The sequence below is a fragment of the Ostrea edulis genome, chromosome 7 (assembly GCF_947568905.1).
Source record: "Ostrea edulis chromosome 7, xbOstEdul1.1, whole genome shotgun sequence".
Classification (NCBI taxonomy): domain Eukaryota; kingdom Metazoa; phylum Mollusca; class Bivalvia; order Ostreida; family Ostreidae; genus Ostrea; species Ostrea edulis.
The window spans coordinates 8891584-8909062 of record NC_079170.1 but is presented as its reverse complement, the minus strand read 5'-3'; the positions used below and the strand labels follow the sequence as shown (position 1 = coordinate 8909062).

The window sequence follows — 17479 nt, the reverse complement described above, 5'->3', positions numbered from 1 at the left end:
GAATATTCTCAGTTTATGGTCTTGAGGCCAGGTCTAGCTGTTTAAATCTTCAGATGGCTTATTTTGATTTTTATGGTAACTTTTATAATAGTATTTGTAATATTTTATAATGTATTGTGTAAAATTGATTGTATTGATAATGATGGAATGTCTAATAAAATTGAGTAGCCGATACTGAACTTTGTCTCTGCCTTTCATGGAAACAGGTTGGATATGATAAGGCTATTTGTTCAACCATTCCGAGGTTTATAGTTGTAGTAATCAAGTATATGCATATCACGCTTTGTGCCATATCTGACTTAACAATACTTCTTCCTTAATTCATGATTTTAGCAATTTTGAAGTGTAAGTCAGTTAGGGGGCGAAATTTGATATGATTGTACTGTAAATGATGCCGACAAAATATTGATCCACTTAAAATTACAGTCACAGTTTCCAGTGGCGTAGCTAAGTTTGAAATATTTTTAAGCAAGGGGGGGGGGGGGGGGGCAGCCCCCCCAAAAGCTGAGGACATTTTTCGTAATATGTAATAAAAAATTTAACGAAAATATTTGTAAGCACGTGCATACAGTGCTACAGTGTAGCTACGCCGCTGGTTTCTTTATAAAACATTTCAAATTGATTGGTATTGTGTGTGCTGAGAAATCTTGCTGGTGCAGTAATTGTTCTCTTTCCATATCACCCATCACATGAATCTGAAGGACGGTCCAGGTGTTGCCTTATCATTGTTTAACTTTATACAGAGGTACAATTCAAATGAAATAGCATCATCCTGTTTTTGTTGTAAACTTTATATCTTCTTTTCCAGAACCACTGACCTTGAACAAACTTTCAACAAAGTATCTTTAGGTGAAGGCAATTCAAGTTTGTGGAAATACGGGGTCACGCCCATTTTAAAGGGGAGATTTAGTAATAGAATGTTATGGAGCTCCATGGACATAAACCAAACAATTGAATATACCTTTAATTATTTGAAGACATCATCAGTTCATTTGATGCTCGCAACAATTCAATATTGAAGATCTCCTCAAATCATTAATAGTATAAATTTTGAATTATTGCGCGCATTATTATTGCTCTCTTTAAATGAATTGATGATATCAACAATTGAATTCATGAGCGCTGCAATTTAATTGAAGAGAGCAATAATTCAATTATTGCGCACATTGATCGAATTGATGCGTGCAGTAATTGAATTATTGCTCCATTCCATTGAATTAACGACATCATTAATTCATTTGATGCCAGCAATAATTCTTTTAGAGAGAGCAACTATATGATTACAGGTATCTTCAATTCAACATATCCACAATTGAATCAATGATCTCTTATATTGAATTGTCGTTCCGCGCATTAATACAAAAGCTTCATACGTAAGTTTAAGATATTTATCTTCAATTAAATCAAAGAAATCATTTATATTGAGCTCTAAACTAATTCTTGCGAGCAATATTTCCACCAAAGTGATACTCTCATCAATTGAATGAACGAGAGCAATAATTGAATTAATGCGCGCATCAAATCAATTGTTGTTCTCATCAGTTCAATATATGGGCGCATTAAATCAATTCATGAGAGCAATAATTGAATTGATAAGATTTTAAATCATTTAAAGATATCTTCAACTGTTTAAGTTTACGTCAATTTGGTGCTCCATAGACTCATACAGCTTAGAACTATATTGCTGACTTATAAATCTTGTTCTACAGAACCAGATAAATGGAACGATTTTAATCCATTTTCAGCACATCAAACGTTTTGTGATAGTTCTTCACATTACTAGGACAAGACGATATCTAAATGTGTAACCATAAAGCTTCTATTTTATTGGACAAACCACATAGCGGTTTTTGTATAGTACAGTACCAACCAGACCCAACCTGACAGAAAGCAGTCCCGTGGTAGTCCCAGAAAACAAACCGAAAAGCAGTCCCAGCGGTCCTAGCAGTCCCTGTAGGCGGGGTTCAAATAACTAGTGGAAGAAGCTAAGCCGACAGTGGGATTATCAATAAACATTTTTCGATAATCGCTGAAGCGCGTTAATACGGTAGTCGAAATCGAAGATAAATGACTTACAATGTCAATGGCGTAGCTTCCTATGAAGCACGGAAGAATGTGCTTCCACATTGTTGCGGTAAAAAATTAAATAATTTAAAGTCAAGTTAAAATGAATATTGAATTTTAAATAATATCAAAACATAAATAAATATTTGGTCGAAAATGCTGAATGATGAAAAAAAATTGCAGTAAAACTAATGGATAATCAGTTGTTTTTTTAAATTGAAGGAAGTTACGATGTCCATACCCCATGTGCCTGTGTTTAAAATTAAAGAAAATGTGTATTGGAGACTTTGAAAATACCTTTCTTAATTGTCTAAAATGCAACAGCTTCCGGGGGCTTCACCCCCTGCAGGGATTTGCCCTGGACCCATTGGGGGCCTTAGGGAGGCCCTCAACCCCCTACCCTGTCTGTTTCCATATTTATCTTCCTCAAGCTATGCCGTTGAATGTAATTAAAGAGAAAAACAATACATTATACATGAAAACAGCACTTATTCAAAAAACTTGTGTGACACTTTTTCGTGCATTTATAACAAAATGGTACAGTTTAGTTTATGAATACGAGTGAAAAAAAGATACATGCAGAGTTTATAAGGCTGATAACCACAATTTCACAACGTAAAATCAATTGACATCCATGTTCTGTCAAGCAATTTTGATGTTGTTATTCATTATTTATTTTCTTGAATATTTCATATTTGGGTTTTGAAAATTATGTAGCATAATCATATTTATTTCTTGACTGGGTTATTGAAATAAATGTGTTTAAAGTCGCCTAAATGATTTATTCACTTATCGTATATATTAAACTAGCAAGAACTGCTTTGCACTGACGTGTACACGTATTTTTAATTTGTAAATGATTGGTTAGATATGGGTTGCTTATTGCCAGCATTGTAAAATTGTCAATCATAACATCACGTTCACGCCTGGGTGAACAATAAGTCCCGAGGACTGCTGGAACTGCTTTCTACAGCAGTTCCAGAGCAGTCCCACGTTTTGAGAGAGCAGTCCCCGGGACTGTTTTCTGGGACTGTTTCGATGTCAGGTTGGGTCTGATTGGTACTGTATTGTGCAGTAATTAAAATGATTTCTTGCTAAAATGGACAATATCAGGTGTAGAATCAGTATACACATGTATCTATCTATTTCAAGTTTGATATTTGAAATGTGTGTCTTTCAGATGTTGTTGTCAAATAATCATACTGTATTTCAAGTTAAAGATGACCATCCCTTTTATCACATTCTAAAATGGCAAATGTCATTACATGTTTCTGATTCGATATGCAAGAGCTTGTTCTGCGTATAGTCAGTTCTCAAATCGAGGTAAGCTACTGACAAACAAGTTGATGGTACAGTCTCGATTGAAGTCAGCATTTCGCAAATTCTATGGTCGTTATAACGATCTAGTTCGTCAATACAACCTATCATTGGGTCAAATGCTGTCTGACGTGTTTCATACCGATTGTTAAGCCGTTCTTGGCACACTGATTTTGACTACGGATAACTCCGTTTACCTGATCAGGATATAGGGCTCACGACGGGTGTGACCGGTCAACAGGGGATGCTTACTCCTCTTAGGCACCTGATCCCACGTCTGGTGTGTCCAGGGGTCCGTGTTTGTCCAACTATCTATTTGTATGGCTTATGGGAGGTATGAGATTGATCACCGTTCGTTATCTTCACTTTGCATGTATTGATAAATTAAAACATACAACATGATTTACAACTGCTCTGATCAGTGGTGAAAGTACTATACTGTATGCATACTTATTTTGACATACATGTAACTGGATGTAAATATACAACATTTAAAGCTTGATTCAAGTAAAAGCTAGTGACGATTTGGGTATATTCTAAATCATTTCAACTAAGAATATAGGCATACTTGAAATAAAACCACAACAGTTTGTGCATAAAACATGCTTTGTTTTTAACTATGATAAATGATACTACGTTCTTGCAGTGTACAATCATGTATTTAATAAACAAAGCGCATCGAAAGTACCCATCTCTACCAAACGTATCTAAAGACTTTTTATTGATCTCACCCTATTTTTGTCCTTTCTTGATTACCCCCTTCCCCCTTTGAAAGGGATACCATTATTTATTTGAACAATCTTGAATTCCCTTCCATAAAGGATGTACCAAGTTTGATTGAAATTGGTCCAGTAGAGAAAAAGATAAAAATGTGTAAAGGTTACAGACAGACGGGCGAACGTGTGGATAGGTGACAGACAAAAGTTTGAGCTAACTACGGTACCGACACTTTTAGAATAAGGCGAGCAGATTTAGAAAAAATATCACTTTTACATAATTCTATCATGTTCCATCTTAAAAAGTATCCAATTCAAAAATAAAAATAAATCATAATATTTAGAAAAATCTCGAAAAAAAAATAATCTGAATTTGTTAGCCGTACTAATTTATACAAAGGACAAAATAAAAATTAAAAAAAACCCCAAAAAACCCCACAAAAACCGGCGTACGCGATATTGTATGGAGAGGGGAAAATGAAGGAATGGGATTATCACCTTAATTTCATGATCATTAAATAGCACTATAGATACAATTTATAATAAACACATCTTGACTTGAGAAGCAAAAACAAAAAAAACAAAAAAACAAAAAACAAAAAAAACAAAACAAAAAAAACCACGTAGGATATCCTTCTGGCACTCCAACTCCAAACTCCAAAATCCTTATTTTTATTATTATTATTATTATTTATTTATTTATTTTACACTTTATATACTTTGCTTGTATGCCATTTCCTACTGACTTCATTAATCAAGTTTCATGTATTTTCATGTCTCCCGAAGAAAATTTTGAAGAATTCAAGATTCATGGCCTCTGGAGGGTCTTCCGACTGTAATGACTCAAAACTGTTTTATTTGTGGGTACTAACTAACAATCCCAATCTGATAAAATGAGATCCTCCATCTGCTCCTTTGTTTTTATGTTGTAGTGACAATATGAAAACAAAGGAGCGGATCGGGGATCATATTCAGGAGCTAATCAGATTGTAAAAAAGCCTTACTCAAGGGGGGGGGGGGGCACAATCATACTTCTTCCTCTTTTGAAAAGTGTGGGGACGTGTGCCCCGGCTGTGCCTTCCCCTACTCCCCTGTACTGTGTACGAACATTGCCTAATATAAATGAGATATAACTATTTTCACCGTGAGAACATTTTCCTTGTAACTAACAATTCTATGACGGTTTAAAACGTGTAGTACGAAAAAAAAAAAAAAAAGTAGTACGGAGAGAATAGGTTATGTACATGCAAGAAATAATGCTTTGAGTGCTGAGAACCTGCATATTAGAATTGAGTATTTTTTTAACCGTGGTATATTCTCATCTGATCAATCTATGTTAATTTTGTGTTAAAAAAAGTGAGAGGGCACAAACCCACTTGTGCTCCCCCCCCTCCCCCCCCCATCTTCCAAAAGTCCCCTTGTCCTACACCCAGGTTCGACACCCCCATCCTCCTTGCCGAAAACGGAAATGTCACACATATTCATGTAGTACAAGCATGGTAAATATAAATATTGCAGTCATCAACTTGCATCTTATACATGCACATAACTTTGTACATGTATGTTGTTTTCTTGTATTGGAAGCAATTAAATATTTAGATATCTTATCAAAAAAATTTCCTCTAGGATTATTATACAATGGGCATTCGAGTAGAAAATGTAATTCATCCTCTGTTGAACTTGAGATACATTGTTGACAGACTCTTTCACATCTAGGAAGAATTTCATATAAATTTACCACAGTTATCAATTTTTCTTTCATATCTGCCTGTTTCTATCCGTAAACAATGATTACTAATTCTGAATTTAGTGAGAAATACTCGATAATCTCGAGGTTTTAAATTCATGTATTTTTTTCAAAATTGAACAACCTTTTGTACTGAAAGTATGTAGGCCTAATTAATTTTCCAAATCCTTGAACTGGTACGGATATTTTCCCAAAAGTTTGAGAAATTGTTACTGATTTGCTTTGTTACGTACAATTTGACTTTATTTTCATTTAATTTTTTGCAGTGGGACAAATTGATATTTAGTTTTTCACTGTAGAATAATATACTACAATACCAGTCACTATTAATGGACTTAATGGATCTATATAGTAAATGGACTTCAGGTGAACGATATACCCGTTGCGATACTAGTTTTACCTAAACTCATACTCTAGTGCACGTGCAACGTGGTGCATATATTCCATAAACTATTTGTTTTGTGCAGTAGGAATTCAGACCATGTTTTATAAATGGATTAGTATTATGATGTTGGCAATATTGGTAAGTAAATGTACGGGTACGTGTGCTTAATTACCGAATGTCACGACGAAGCTCAAACTGAAACTTGTAAGCTTACCGTGCTACTTAATTAATTAAGTTAATAATAATATTCAACGTATAACGTACGAAAGGATAATGAACAATTTTGTAGGATTTAAATCAACATAAATGATTATTGTTAGATAATGATGAAAGTGAAGTAGATGAAATTCGCACGACTGACAAGTACATTATAGGCCGACCTTTTTGCACTTGAGACTGTTTTGAAGAGTTATCTGCCCTTTGTAAAAATAAGAAAAATCCAATTTTCTGAAAATGTGTGTGGTAAATGATTATTTTAAAAAAAAAATATTTTCATAAAGAGAAAATGTATCTAACTTTCTGACAAGAGATTTGTATACAGGAGTGTAGCGGACATTATAAGAGGGAACTTGTGCTGCCTCGCTAGAGATGTGGTAGAGTCTCTCTCTTGATCATGCAAGTTAAGCAACAGCAAGCGTGATCAGTACTTGGCTGGGTGACCACTACAAGTTACAGGATATAAGCCAAAAACTGTCCATTATGTGGGAGAAAGAATTGATCGAGGCCCGTTGCTTGTCGTAAGATCTAGGCGACTAAATGGGGTAGTTCTTCAGAAGAGACCGCATAAACAGAGGTCCCGTGTCACAGCAGGTGTGGCACTATAAAGATCCCTCCCTGCTCAAAGGCCATAAATGCCAAGCATAGGCCTAAATTTTGCAGCCCTTCTGCAATGGTGACGTCTCTATATGAGTTGAATATTCTCGAGAAGGACGTTAAACATATACAGTGAATCAGAAGTCTGGAAATTTTTTGGGTTTCAGAAAAATAAAGCCAATCTTGACGTCATATCTAGGAAATACACCCATTTCATTCCTTGTTAATAAGGCTAATAGATGTCAGCAGGGTTCGAAATTAACTTTTTCAAGCACTAGTCCGTACGGACTAGTCACTGTTGATGTTCACTAGTCCGCAAAGCATTTCACTAGTCCGTTCAGTATATCATAAAATGATCTTCATTTTAATCAAACCAAACACATCACAGTTGCAAACAATTCAATTTCTGACACCTACAGAAGAAAAAGAGACCACCATATTTTATTTCGCATTCAAAATCTTCAGAAGCATACATTATTAACCTCCGAGTTAATCCTTTTATAAACGTCCATAAGTGTGTTCGAGATCGATGTTCCTGTTCTTTTGGTGCTCAGATTTTAGAGTCACAGGAGTTCGAAATTTTATCAATAAAGTCGATAAAATTCACTCGATTGACCAAGTCATGAGCTATAGTGTTATGAACTACTGTGTTAGAGTCGCGAATGACGAGAACATGTGCGCACAAACGTGCATGTTCTCAGACCACACTACTTGCAATTCTTACACCTAGAACACGTTCTCGTGATGTGTACTCGGCGTTCGGAATCGGCAGGAATTTGACAATTTGTGCACGTTCGAAGAACGGCGGTCTCGAACGCACTCCATGTGTTTGGAAGATCAGGATGTCATAGTCATGCAAACACTTGACCATGCAGGTAATCAACCATAAGTTCAAACATCTAAGAGACTCCGACAAATCTTCCGGAAAATCTTTACCACATTGAAGATTGATTTCTGGATTTTCACTAGTCCGTACGGACTAGTGCTATAGAGAGTTCACTAGTCCGACACGTTTTTTACTAGTCTCGGACTTACGGACATGAGTTAATTTCGAACCCTGATGTGTGTATGTTGCACATATCCATCAAACTAAAAAGAAATAACCCCCAAAATAACAAACATTAAATTTATAGATAGTGAGTAGGCTACATGTAAATACCAATTATATCGATCATTGATCGATACAGTTCTTCTAATTTTGACCGATTATTAATTATGAATATTTTCCAATATTAAGGTCACATACTTTCTGAAATTTATATCACATATTTTTAATAAATTATAGCCTCTTTTTGTTTGAATTTTTTAATGACATGTTTTTGTATACTTTTCAATACAGATCAGCTATGTTAGAACAGACAGCCTCATTCAATTGTTAAGATTAACTGTATATCAGGGCTTAGGAAGGATAAACAATAATTGGGGCCAATGGCCCCAGTCATGATAAAATTGTGGGGCCATTTTAAAATTTATGGGGCCCAGAGTGTACACTGGGGCCATTTCTAAAATTAGTACTTTTAAATGATTGATACCTTATGTGGCTGTAAATGATAAAATGGTCATATTTCTGATGAAATTGGTGCAAATAAAACAAAACAACTAATAAATGGATTCTTAATTGATTTATTAGCAAGATGTCTTAAAAGTGGCACCAGAGTTGTCGAAAACTGTCAGTCCTGTCTGCAAAGTCAGTAAAATTTTCACTGGACCAATAATTTTCTAGAAAATGTCGGTCCAAATGACCGTTTGAAAATATCAGGTGTGATCCCATTATGTTAGAGCTCTGGTTCGAGATGTGCAAGTGAAGGTCACTCAAACAACATGGCCGCACGGCTGATCAAATATATGAAAAGTTCTCTACCCAGGAAGAAAAGACTGATCGTGGTAGCTCAGTTGTAGACTGTTTGCTTCGTAACTGGAAGGTCGTGAGTTTGAGTTCTGCTTGTGCCATGGCCACGTCAAACCGAAGATGTAAATATATCCTCGCCAAACGCTCGGCATTTAGCAGTGAAAGTTACAGGTCTTTCGGATATTACCTCCAATGCTGCAGCAGGTTTTAAGTTACACGTTAAAAAACCCTCACTACTACAGCCTTGAGTCAAAGTACAAAGCATGGTCTAAATTTGTGGTGTTTCACCTACAGCTGGTGACGTCTCAATATGAGGGGAAAATTTCTGACGGGACGTAAAACAAACAAACAACTTGGTAAGAAAAGAAAAAATGCTGAATCTGGACCACTTAGAAAATTACATATAGGCTTCCGTGGTGTTCATGAGTGAGGAGATGGTTGGAAAACTGACTGTATTTGGCTGGATATTATGAGTGGGAGATGCATTGCTGTTAAAACAATAAAAGGCATTTGGTGCAGTTCTTTTTTTCTTCGTTCTTTCTAGGACCTGTTTTTGACTCACCATAGAAAAATAATGTTATGTTACGATCTGTGTCGGCATGTTCAATGTCGTTAAGGAAGTATCTGAAGTTTTTGTTAACCATTTAAGAAAGTTGCTGATATCATGCATGCACGCGATTCTAGAAATATTTGGGAATGCGGTACATCATTATCACATTGCGCCATTTTAGGAAAGTATGCACACATGGCGCATGGTGCATCCCTTTCCCATTCTCTGGTATTATTTGATGCATATATTTTCTAAAACTTTAAACGAGATTTGAGCAGTCATTTGCAGTTCACACTTCATCAGCTGTTTATAGTTCAGTCATCTCATGTAAAAACAAAATGGGTTTTAATGACTGATCCATAAATGAATAAAGGGATCAGCATTATTGCCTTCATGAGATGGTATGAAATTTTCATCGTTGGACCTAGTTGGACACTGTACTGTAAAACATATACTTCATGTGACTGGAAATTGGACCCAGGACTCCTGAATCACTAGTTAAGTGGTCAACCCACAAAGGTATCATCATAACCAATGTTCATTTAAATGCTAACTCATCACTTCTATCATACTTAAGTTTGTCATTCATACATTATTACGTACAAGTAAATTTTTCTGATCACCGGTTGTCTGTCGTCTGTCTACATTTTCGACATCTTCTCTCGAACCACTATACCAATTTCAACCAAACATCATTAGTGTTGGGAATTGAATGAAAAATGATAATCGATTAATTATTTGTTAGAAGCAAATAAATTAACTTTCTTCAATTCAAATTAACATGTATATTACTACACTTTATCAATAGGTACTGTGTATAATATATCAAAGAAAAATCATATCAATTAAAGACTATACTAAAACAAAAGAAATCTTCAGACTTGTATTAGTCTTTTCTGAGTATTTCCAAACTATGGATTTTTTGTTTACTAGATGATCGAAGAGAAACTTTCAACTCAGGAATTGAAAAATCTCCAGATTACACACATGTATAATAGTGTATATTTTGAAAAATTGATAATTGAAAAAAATTAACTGAATTTGAGTTTTGTTCCGGTTCATTGAGTTTTGATGGATTTTTCCCATTTAAGTTCTAGGGGTGGGACGATGCCCTTTCTAGCCGATCCAATGTATACATTACATCACAATACTTGGCACACGATATGATACATATTGCAACTTTGCATACCAATAAAAGCAAGAAAAAAGGATTTCAGATTCATTCAGTTCAAAACAAAACAGAAAAAATATCACTCGGTTCAGCTTAAATTATTTGACTAGAATGAAATAAATATCAGGCCAAAAATAAAAATTGATTTGTTTGATGTACTCTGACCGACCCGTGAAAATCGCCCCTACCCAATCATTTTTTTCAGTACTTTTAATTTTTTTTTTAATTTGGTTTCCAGGGAAATAGATATTGTTTCATTTTAAAGGTTTATATTCTCTAAGAAACTTTTTGATGAATGTTTTATAGCTATAATTATTAAATCTGTCTTGTCCAATGTTTAATGAAAACATCAATAAATTTCTAAGTCTGCGTTTTTATGACAATAATAAATTTTTTCGATACTGTAAAAAAAAATAAAAAAAAAATATATACCTACCTACCTACCTACCTACCTACCCACCTTGAAAAATGTGGGTCGGAGTACATCAAACAAAAATATTTTTAATGATGGCCTCACAATGCTCCCAAAACCTCCGATGTTTCTTACACCGTCATGGTTGTCAACTCACCCAATTTTGTCGGGTTGCACCTGATTTTTTGGACCTGTAACCCGATTATTTTATCACGCATGGAATTTCCAGTTTGCAACTCAAGCTTGGATCTATATGTAACCAATGCCTATGGCCATGTACATTACAAATAAGTTATCAAAGCAGGTGTTAACAATTATCAGTGAGTTGTTTTGACAAATCGGGATTACACTCCCTATGTAAAATGGCCTCCACTAGGAAGAGATCCTCATCAGGGCCAGCAGACACACCAACAAACTTATGTATCTATTAACAAATCTGGGAAAACAACTTTTCATGGGTAAAAAAAGTTACTGAGGACATTGCAGCATGAAGCTAAATGTCCATTGTGTATCTCCTACTTGTCTGTTAGGCCTGGAGCTAAAAGTGATTGGACAAAACATGCCAAAACGAGAAATCATGTAAAAAATACTTAAAGAGGTATGCTACACCAGAGAAATTTGATGTAGATGAAAAGTGGAGAATATGTACAACAATATTTTGAAGTTGAAATTTTTTAAATCTACTTTAATTTGTCCAAAAATACAGTTTTAGTAGAAGGTAATCTGAAAAAAATCTAAAACCCCTGCTGGACTTGAACCTGCAACCTACAGTTCAGTAGTCGGTATTCTAACCTACTGAGCTATTCAGCTAGGTATTTAAATGAAAAAAGAAAAGTCTAATATTGCTGATATCGATTTTTTCATCCATATTTTTTAAAGGAAGTCAGCCATTATGACGATGTAGAGTACTACCTTAAGTTAATTAGCACATTTTTGCCATATCGTTTTCTGATGTTAATTTTGTAAAGAAAATACACACTGAATTCAGATCTGAATTAAACAATGTAACCTTAAATATCCTCTTATCATGTAAATTTAATCAATCTGTGTTCAACTTTGAATATTGTGAATATCCATCTCCATCAGTCTTGAAATATTCAAAATGTGTAACTGTCAGTTAGTATGCTTCTTTCTAGTAAAATATTGCACAATACACAAATTTCTGCTATAAATATTTTTGAAATATAAATATACTTATAAAAAATATAATCCTGCTAAATATGTTGTGAATGCCATTACCCATTATGATCAGACTTTTTGCTTTTCAAAGAGGATTATGACCCTCTTATTACATGTTCAATAAGCACTTTCAAACAGATTAGTAACTTTCTGATTTAGCAAGAAAATAATAAAACGAAATGTGACCATCTTATACCAATTTTGCAATCTCATTAAAATTGTGGCAATTTTTAACAAGTAAACTGCACCATTGTAGTAAGCTGTTATACCGAGTACCTACAGATAGTCAAATGTTGTATGCATCCAATAGACAACTTGCAAGACACTTTTCATGAATAGTAGAGTACTGCAACAATATTGATCTAAACAATACAGAAAGGAATAAGAGTTCATGAGAGAGGTCTATAGTTTGAAATAAGAATTTTTTTCTTCACATGCACATATGAACACATGCTCTGTTAAGCCATGTATAATGACCAACTAGTGTAAAAATACTGTAGCATTGACCTACAAAGCTGAAAACATTGAACAACAACACCATATCAATGAAATGCAGCATTATATAACATACATTTACAGAGACATGGAACTATTGTTTTAAAACCTAGGTATTCCTGAGTCAAATTAAGTATACGTACTAAAGAGAAGAAAACAGATAAGCTTAAGAAGATATGAATCGGTCAATATCAATAATGCATACTTGATCTATATTGCAAGAAAAAAATTCATGAGAGGGTATAGCTTGAAAAAAAGATCATATTTTCCTCACATGCACCCATGATCTATTGATACTAAATGTCCAGCTGAATACAAAGAACTGGAAGAAAACTGTAGCATTGGAACTACCTAGCTGAAAACATTGAACAACAACACCATATCAATGAAATGCAGCATTATATAACATACATTTACAGAGACATGGAACTATTGTTTTAAAACCTAGGTATTCCCTAGTCAGAAGTAAATGTGAAAAGAAGAAAAAAGAAAAGATAAACTAAAAACAGATTTGAATCATTCAATATCAATATTGTACAGACTACCTAAACTTTTTATCCCAAAATCACATGCAGCATTCATCAGTTTCAATGTCAAATGAAATTTTATTTTACAAAACTTGTACTAAAGGGACTAGCTGATTCACAATTTCTCCCCAAATTTTGTTTTTCACTTTATCATGACAGAAGCTCATTATAGAGAGTTTATTATTTGTTTTCAAAACAAAGATTGAGGTGTGTTATATTGTTTACATAGACATATCAAACAAATGGATATTGATCTAAGTTTATTATATACATGTATATCACATCTCAAGTATACTTTTGGTAAAATGTGTCATTTAATAGTTAAAATTTGTGATTGTACTAATTTAAACGAGGATGCTTTAAATTACAAAATTAACGTTTCACTGGTTTGTTTGTTTACATAAAAAAGACTCGAGTCTTTATAAATTTTTACATAACACAGAATCAAAGCTAAAATATTGCTCTTATCCTTACATTCTGACAGTCCAAATTTTGTTGTCAACATTAAATGAGTTATATTTTTTATTTTTAACATCAAAAATGAAAAATATTTTGAACCATGCAGTCCCTTTAAAGCAGGATTGTTAGATACACTAAGGCTAATGAAATGCACTGAAAGTAGTACATATAACTGGGTATTTCAACAACAACCCTCATCTTGCAGACTGACACCAGGGGCGGATCCAGGAATTGCAGTTATGGGGGGGGGGGGGGGGGGGCACTTTATGAGGTAGGGGGTCTGGGGGCCTGGAAGCTCCTGGGGTTTTACCGATTTTATAGGGCTTGAAATATGTCTCCTATTTAGTCATTTGTACTATTTTCTATCATTTTTAATAAGGTGAAATTAATAAAATGATGCAAATTCTAAGGGTTTTTGGAAAAAAAATTAAGTTATCCCAATAAAGTAATTAAAGAAATATCCACCACTGGACACTTCAGAGAGCAAGACTTTTCTCATATACAATTAGTGTCTTATTAGCTTATTCAACTACATATTGTATGTCATGAAGCAAAGACTTCTGATACTATATGTTGCCTCAATAGTCAATTCTGCACCAAGTGTCACCACTTTAATTTAATACATGTTCAAGCTTTACTCATAGAGTGTCAGTAAGGTAATCTATGACTGCTGCACAGGTAGAAACTATATTGGGTCTGAATTTTTACTCACAACAACATAAATATTTTGTATGCTCAGGTTCACAAAGTTGGAACATAAAGAGTTTCAGTCAAAGAGAGGTAATCACTGCATTGGAGAGGTCAAAGTTGAGAACAGTGGAATGTGAAACAAACAATGGCGATGCAGGCCTACGAGAACATGGACAGAAATTGTTATTTCTAAGACTTACATTGACATTCTGATTTTAATTCCTTGTTCTTGTAGACTACTTGTACCATATTTGACTCTCTTGAAAAGACAAAACAAATTTACTGATGAGCCCACATGCAGACAGCTTCATTTTCAATGTTGATATAAGAAATAACAACTATATAAATAGATATTTACTTATTGACCAATCAAGGGCCCTCAGGGGGCATATACAAATTAACAATTAAACATTATAACTACATGATACAATTTACACATGTGTACCATAAACACATGTTAAGGGTTTCTACATTGACATAGGTATTGAATTCTCATCACAATACTGATTGGAAATGTACTGTACAATAAGTGTGCTATATGGGAAGTAAAGTAAAACAATATTATAAAATGTTGTCACAAACACAGAAGGTACCAAGGGACGGTGCCTGAGCCAAGTCGATCAGACTGGCAGTCTTGTACCCTAAGTGTTTGAGACAGCTTATTATAGGTAATTTCTTTCTGGGCCGGCTGATCAGTCAGTTGTTTTGTCTTTTCAAGAGTACAAGTAATCTACATGAAAAATGATCATTTCAAATATCCTGTTGGAGGTAAAAATAAAAATCCTGAATATGAATTAAAAGTGAAGAGAAGATTTATATGGAAGTACACTTAATTTACTTTTTGATTAGGCAATTATGAAAAGAAAATAAAGGTGTCAGATCTTCTGAATTTGCATCTGAGAATTCCCAATCATCACAACATTCCCCAAATCCCCCTATTTCATGCTCAAGATATTGATGATATGTACTCAAACTCAAGAAAAACAGCCCAGAGAAAACACACTTTGAGCATGTCACCATGCATGCATGCATGATCTGAACCTAATTTTCATCCAAAAACAAAGAATTAGGCAATCTTTTCTTGATTTTAAATTATCACTTATTAAATGACATCATTAATGTAATAACTATATGAAAGAAGAATGATGAGACAATAATCATGTACACTGCTCAGTAAAGACCAAGTAAAATGGAATCTGTGATACATTAATTATCAGTGATTTTTTAAGGCCCATTTTGGGTCCGAATTTCGGCCCTTTCCCCTCCTAAAAATTGCCAATTTCTTCCCAATTTAGCTTGCATTTTCCCCAATAATAAAATTATGAAAGGAAAACGTATTTGAAAAAAATAAACATTCAATGTGAATTATATAAGACTTAACAAAGAGTTATGGGAATGATTTGGATAGAATAGTTGAAAATTTTAGAAGGTTGAAGAAAATAAAGATACTATAATGTTTGATATGAATTTAAAAGTAAACTAAGATAAAATTGATTTTTCCCAATTTGACTGAAATGTCAGCAATTTTTCCCAATTCGAAAGCCACAGGACCTTGGTAAAAAATGTAGAAAAATCACTGATTATTATATTAAGGAAAGTCTGTTTACTTATGCACACCACATTGGAAACACAAGATAGCACAACTGATGAATATCTATTATATATATCAACTGAGCTGAAACTTCATGTGATTAATGTGTGGAGGTATAGCCATGATTTAATTGGACAAACTGAACTATTTCTCTCTTCAGTTCTAAGGAATGTGATTAGGTTTACTGAAACCTATTAATTGATTAATCTTATAATGATTAACAAACTGAGCAATAATCAATCAATGAATTCAAAGTAAACAAATAACTGTTTAGACATACTGCAAATCAGGCCACCAATATGGTATGCCAGGGTATATTGATTGATTGATGTTTTCCACCACACTCAACAATTTTTCAGTTATATCTGGTGGTGCCCAGTTTTTGTTGGTGGAAGAGAGAACCCAGTTACAATGTACCTGGGAAGAGACCACCGACTTTCCGAAAGTAAACTGGGAAAGTTTCTCACTTACCAGTGTGAGCTGGATTAATTCGAACCCACACTGACAGAAGTGAGAGCTAGGCCATGCATGTGATGATGAGCGCGATGCTCTAACCACTCGTCCACGGAGGCCTTGGTATGGGTATAAATATGGTACTCGTGAATGATAAATAATAATAATAATAATATCCTTTATTTATACAGGATTGCACAATTAGTTGTATAAACTAGTTTACATTGTGGTCCTGTCTATAACATATATACATATCGAGAACATAATATATCACAAAGCATGGAAATATCACAATTTATATACATACTGATAAGAACTAAATGAAAAGAGACAATAAACACACGAGTATCATTGAGGATCAAAATAATGTTTTAGATAGACTGATTTAAAAGATGTGGTAGTTGTGCATTTTCTTATAAAATCTGGTAACTTATTAAACTAGTTCCATAAAATTGAGCACTGCAGATGAAATTGATGATGAATACTTTGCATTGGACAGAAGTGGACTAATTTTATAACACAATTAATTATATACTATCCTTGTTCTCCAGTGCTGTTTAATATATTCAACATTTAATCTATGTATTATGTATCTGCTTATTCTACGAGGCTGAAGTGGATTTCTGTTTGATATATCCTTTAGCACCGACTCTTGCTGCCTGATGTTGATGTATCAGGCATAATATATTTGCATTATGGATAGCACACATTTACATAACAACTGAGTACTTAGGGTACAAGTGATATTTATGATAGGTAGATATTTCCGATGAATGGGGGAAGAAAGGAAAAACAACTTACCTCTTGAGTTCGCTCGAATTTTCTCTTGCGCGAATAGCATTTCATAGCTTGTCATTATACCATATCCTTTTGCAAAGTTAATATCGTATTTTTATAGAAACAATTTAACATAAGTTCAACACATAATCGAAGCGTTTCCGATCGCCATTTTCGAACTAATGTAGGTCGTGCATGCGTACTCCGCACTATATATATATACATCGAGAGAGGCAAAATTGTGCATCTTATTTCAAACTTGTACATTTTTCTTTTTATGACTC

General features: G+C 34.1%; 1 protein-coding gene across 6 annotated transcripts in view; it reads left to right on the top strand.

The window, feature by feature from the left end:
- Positions 1–174, top strand: part of LOC130047784 (uncharacterized) — a 22032-nt gene extending 21858 nt beyond the window's left edge. For all 6 annotated transcript variants that reach the window (XR_008796600.1, XR_008796602.1, XR_008796599.1 and 3 more), the window contains one exon: positions 1–174. This exon is cut by the window's left edge. The gene's annotated coding sequence lies outside the window, so the exon portion shown is untranslated.
- The last annotated feature ends 17305 nt before the right edge of the window (positions 175–17479 follow it).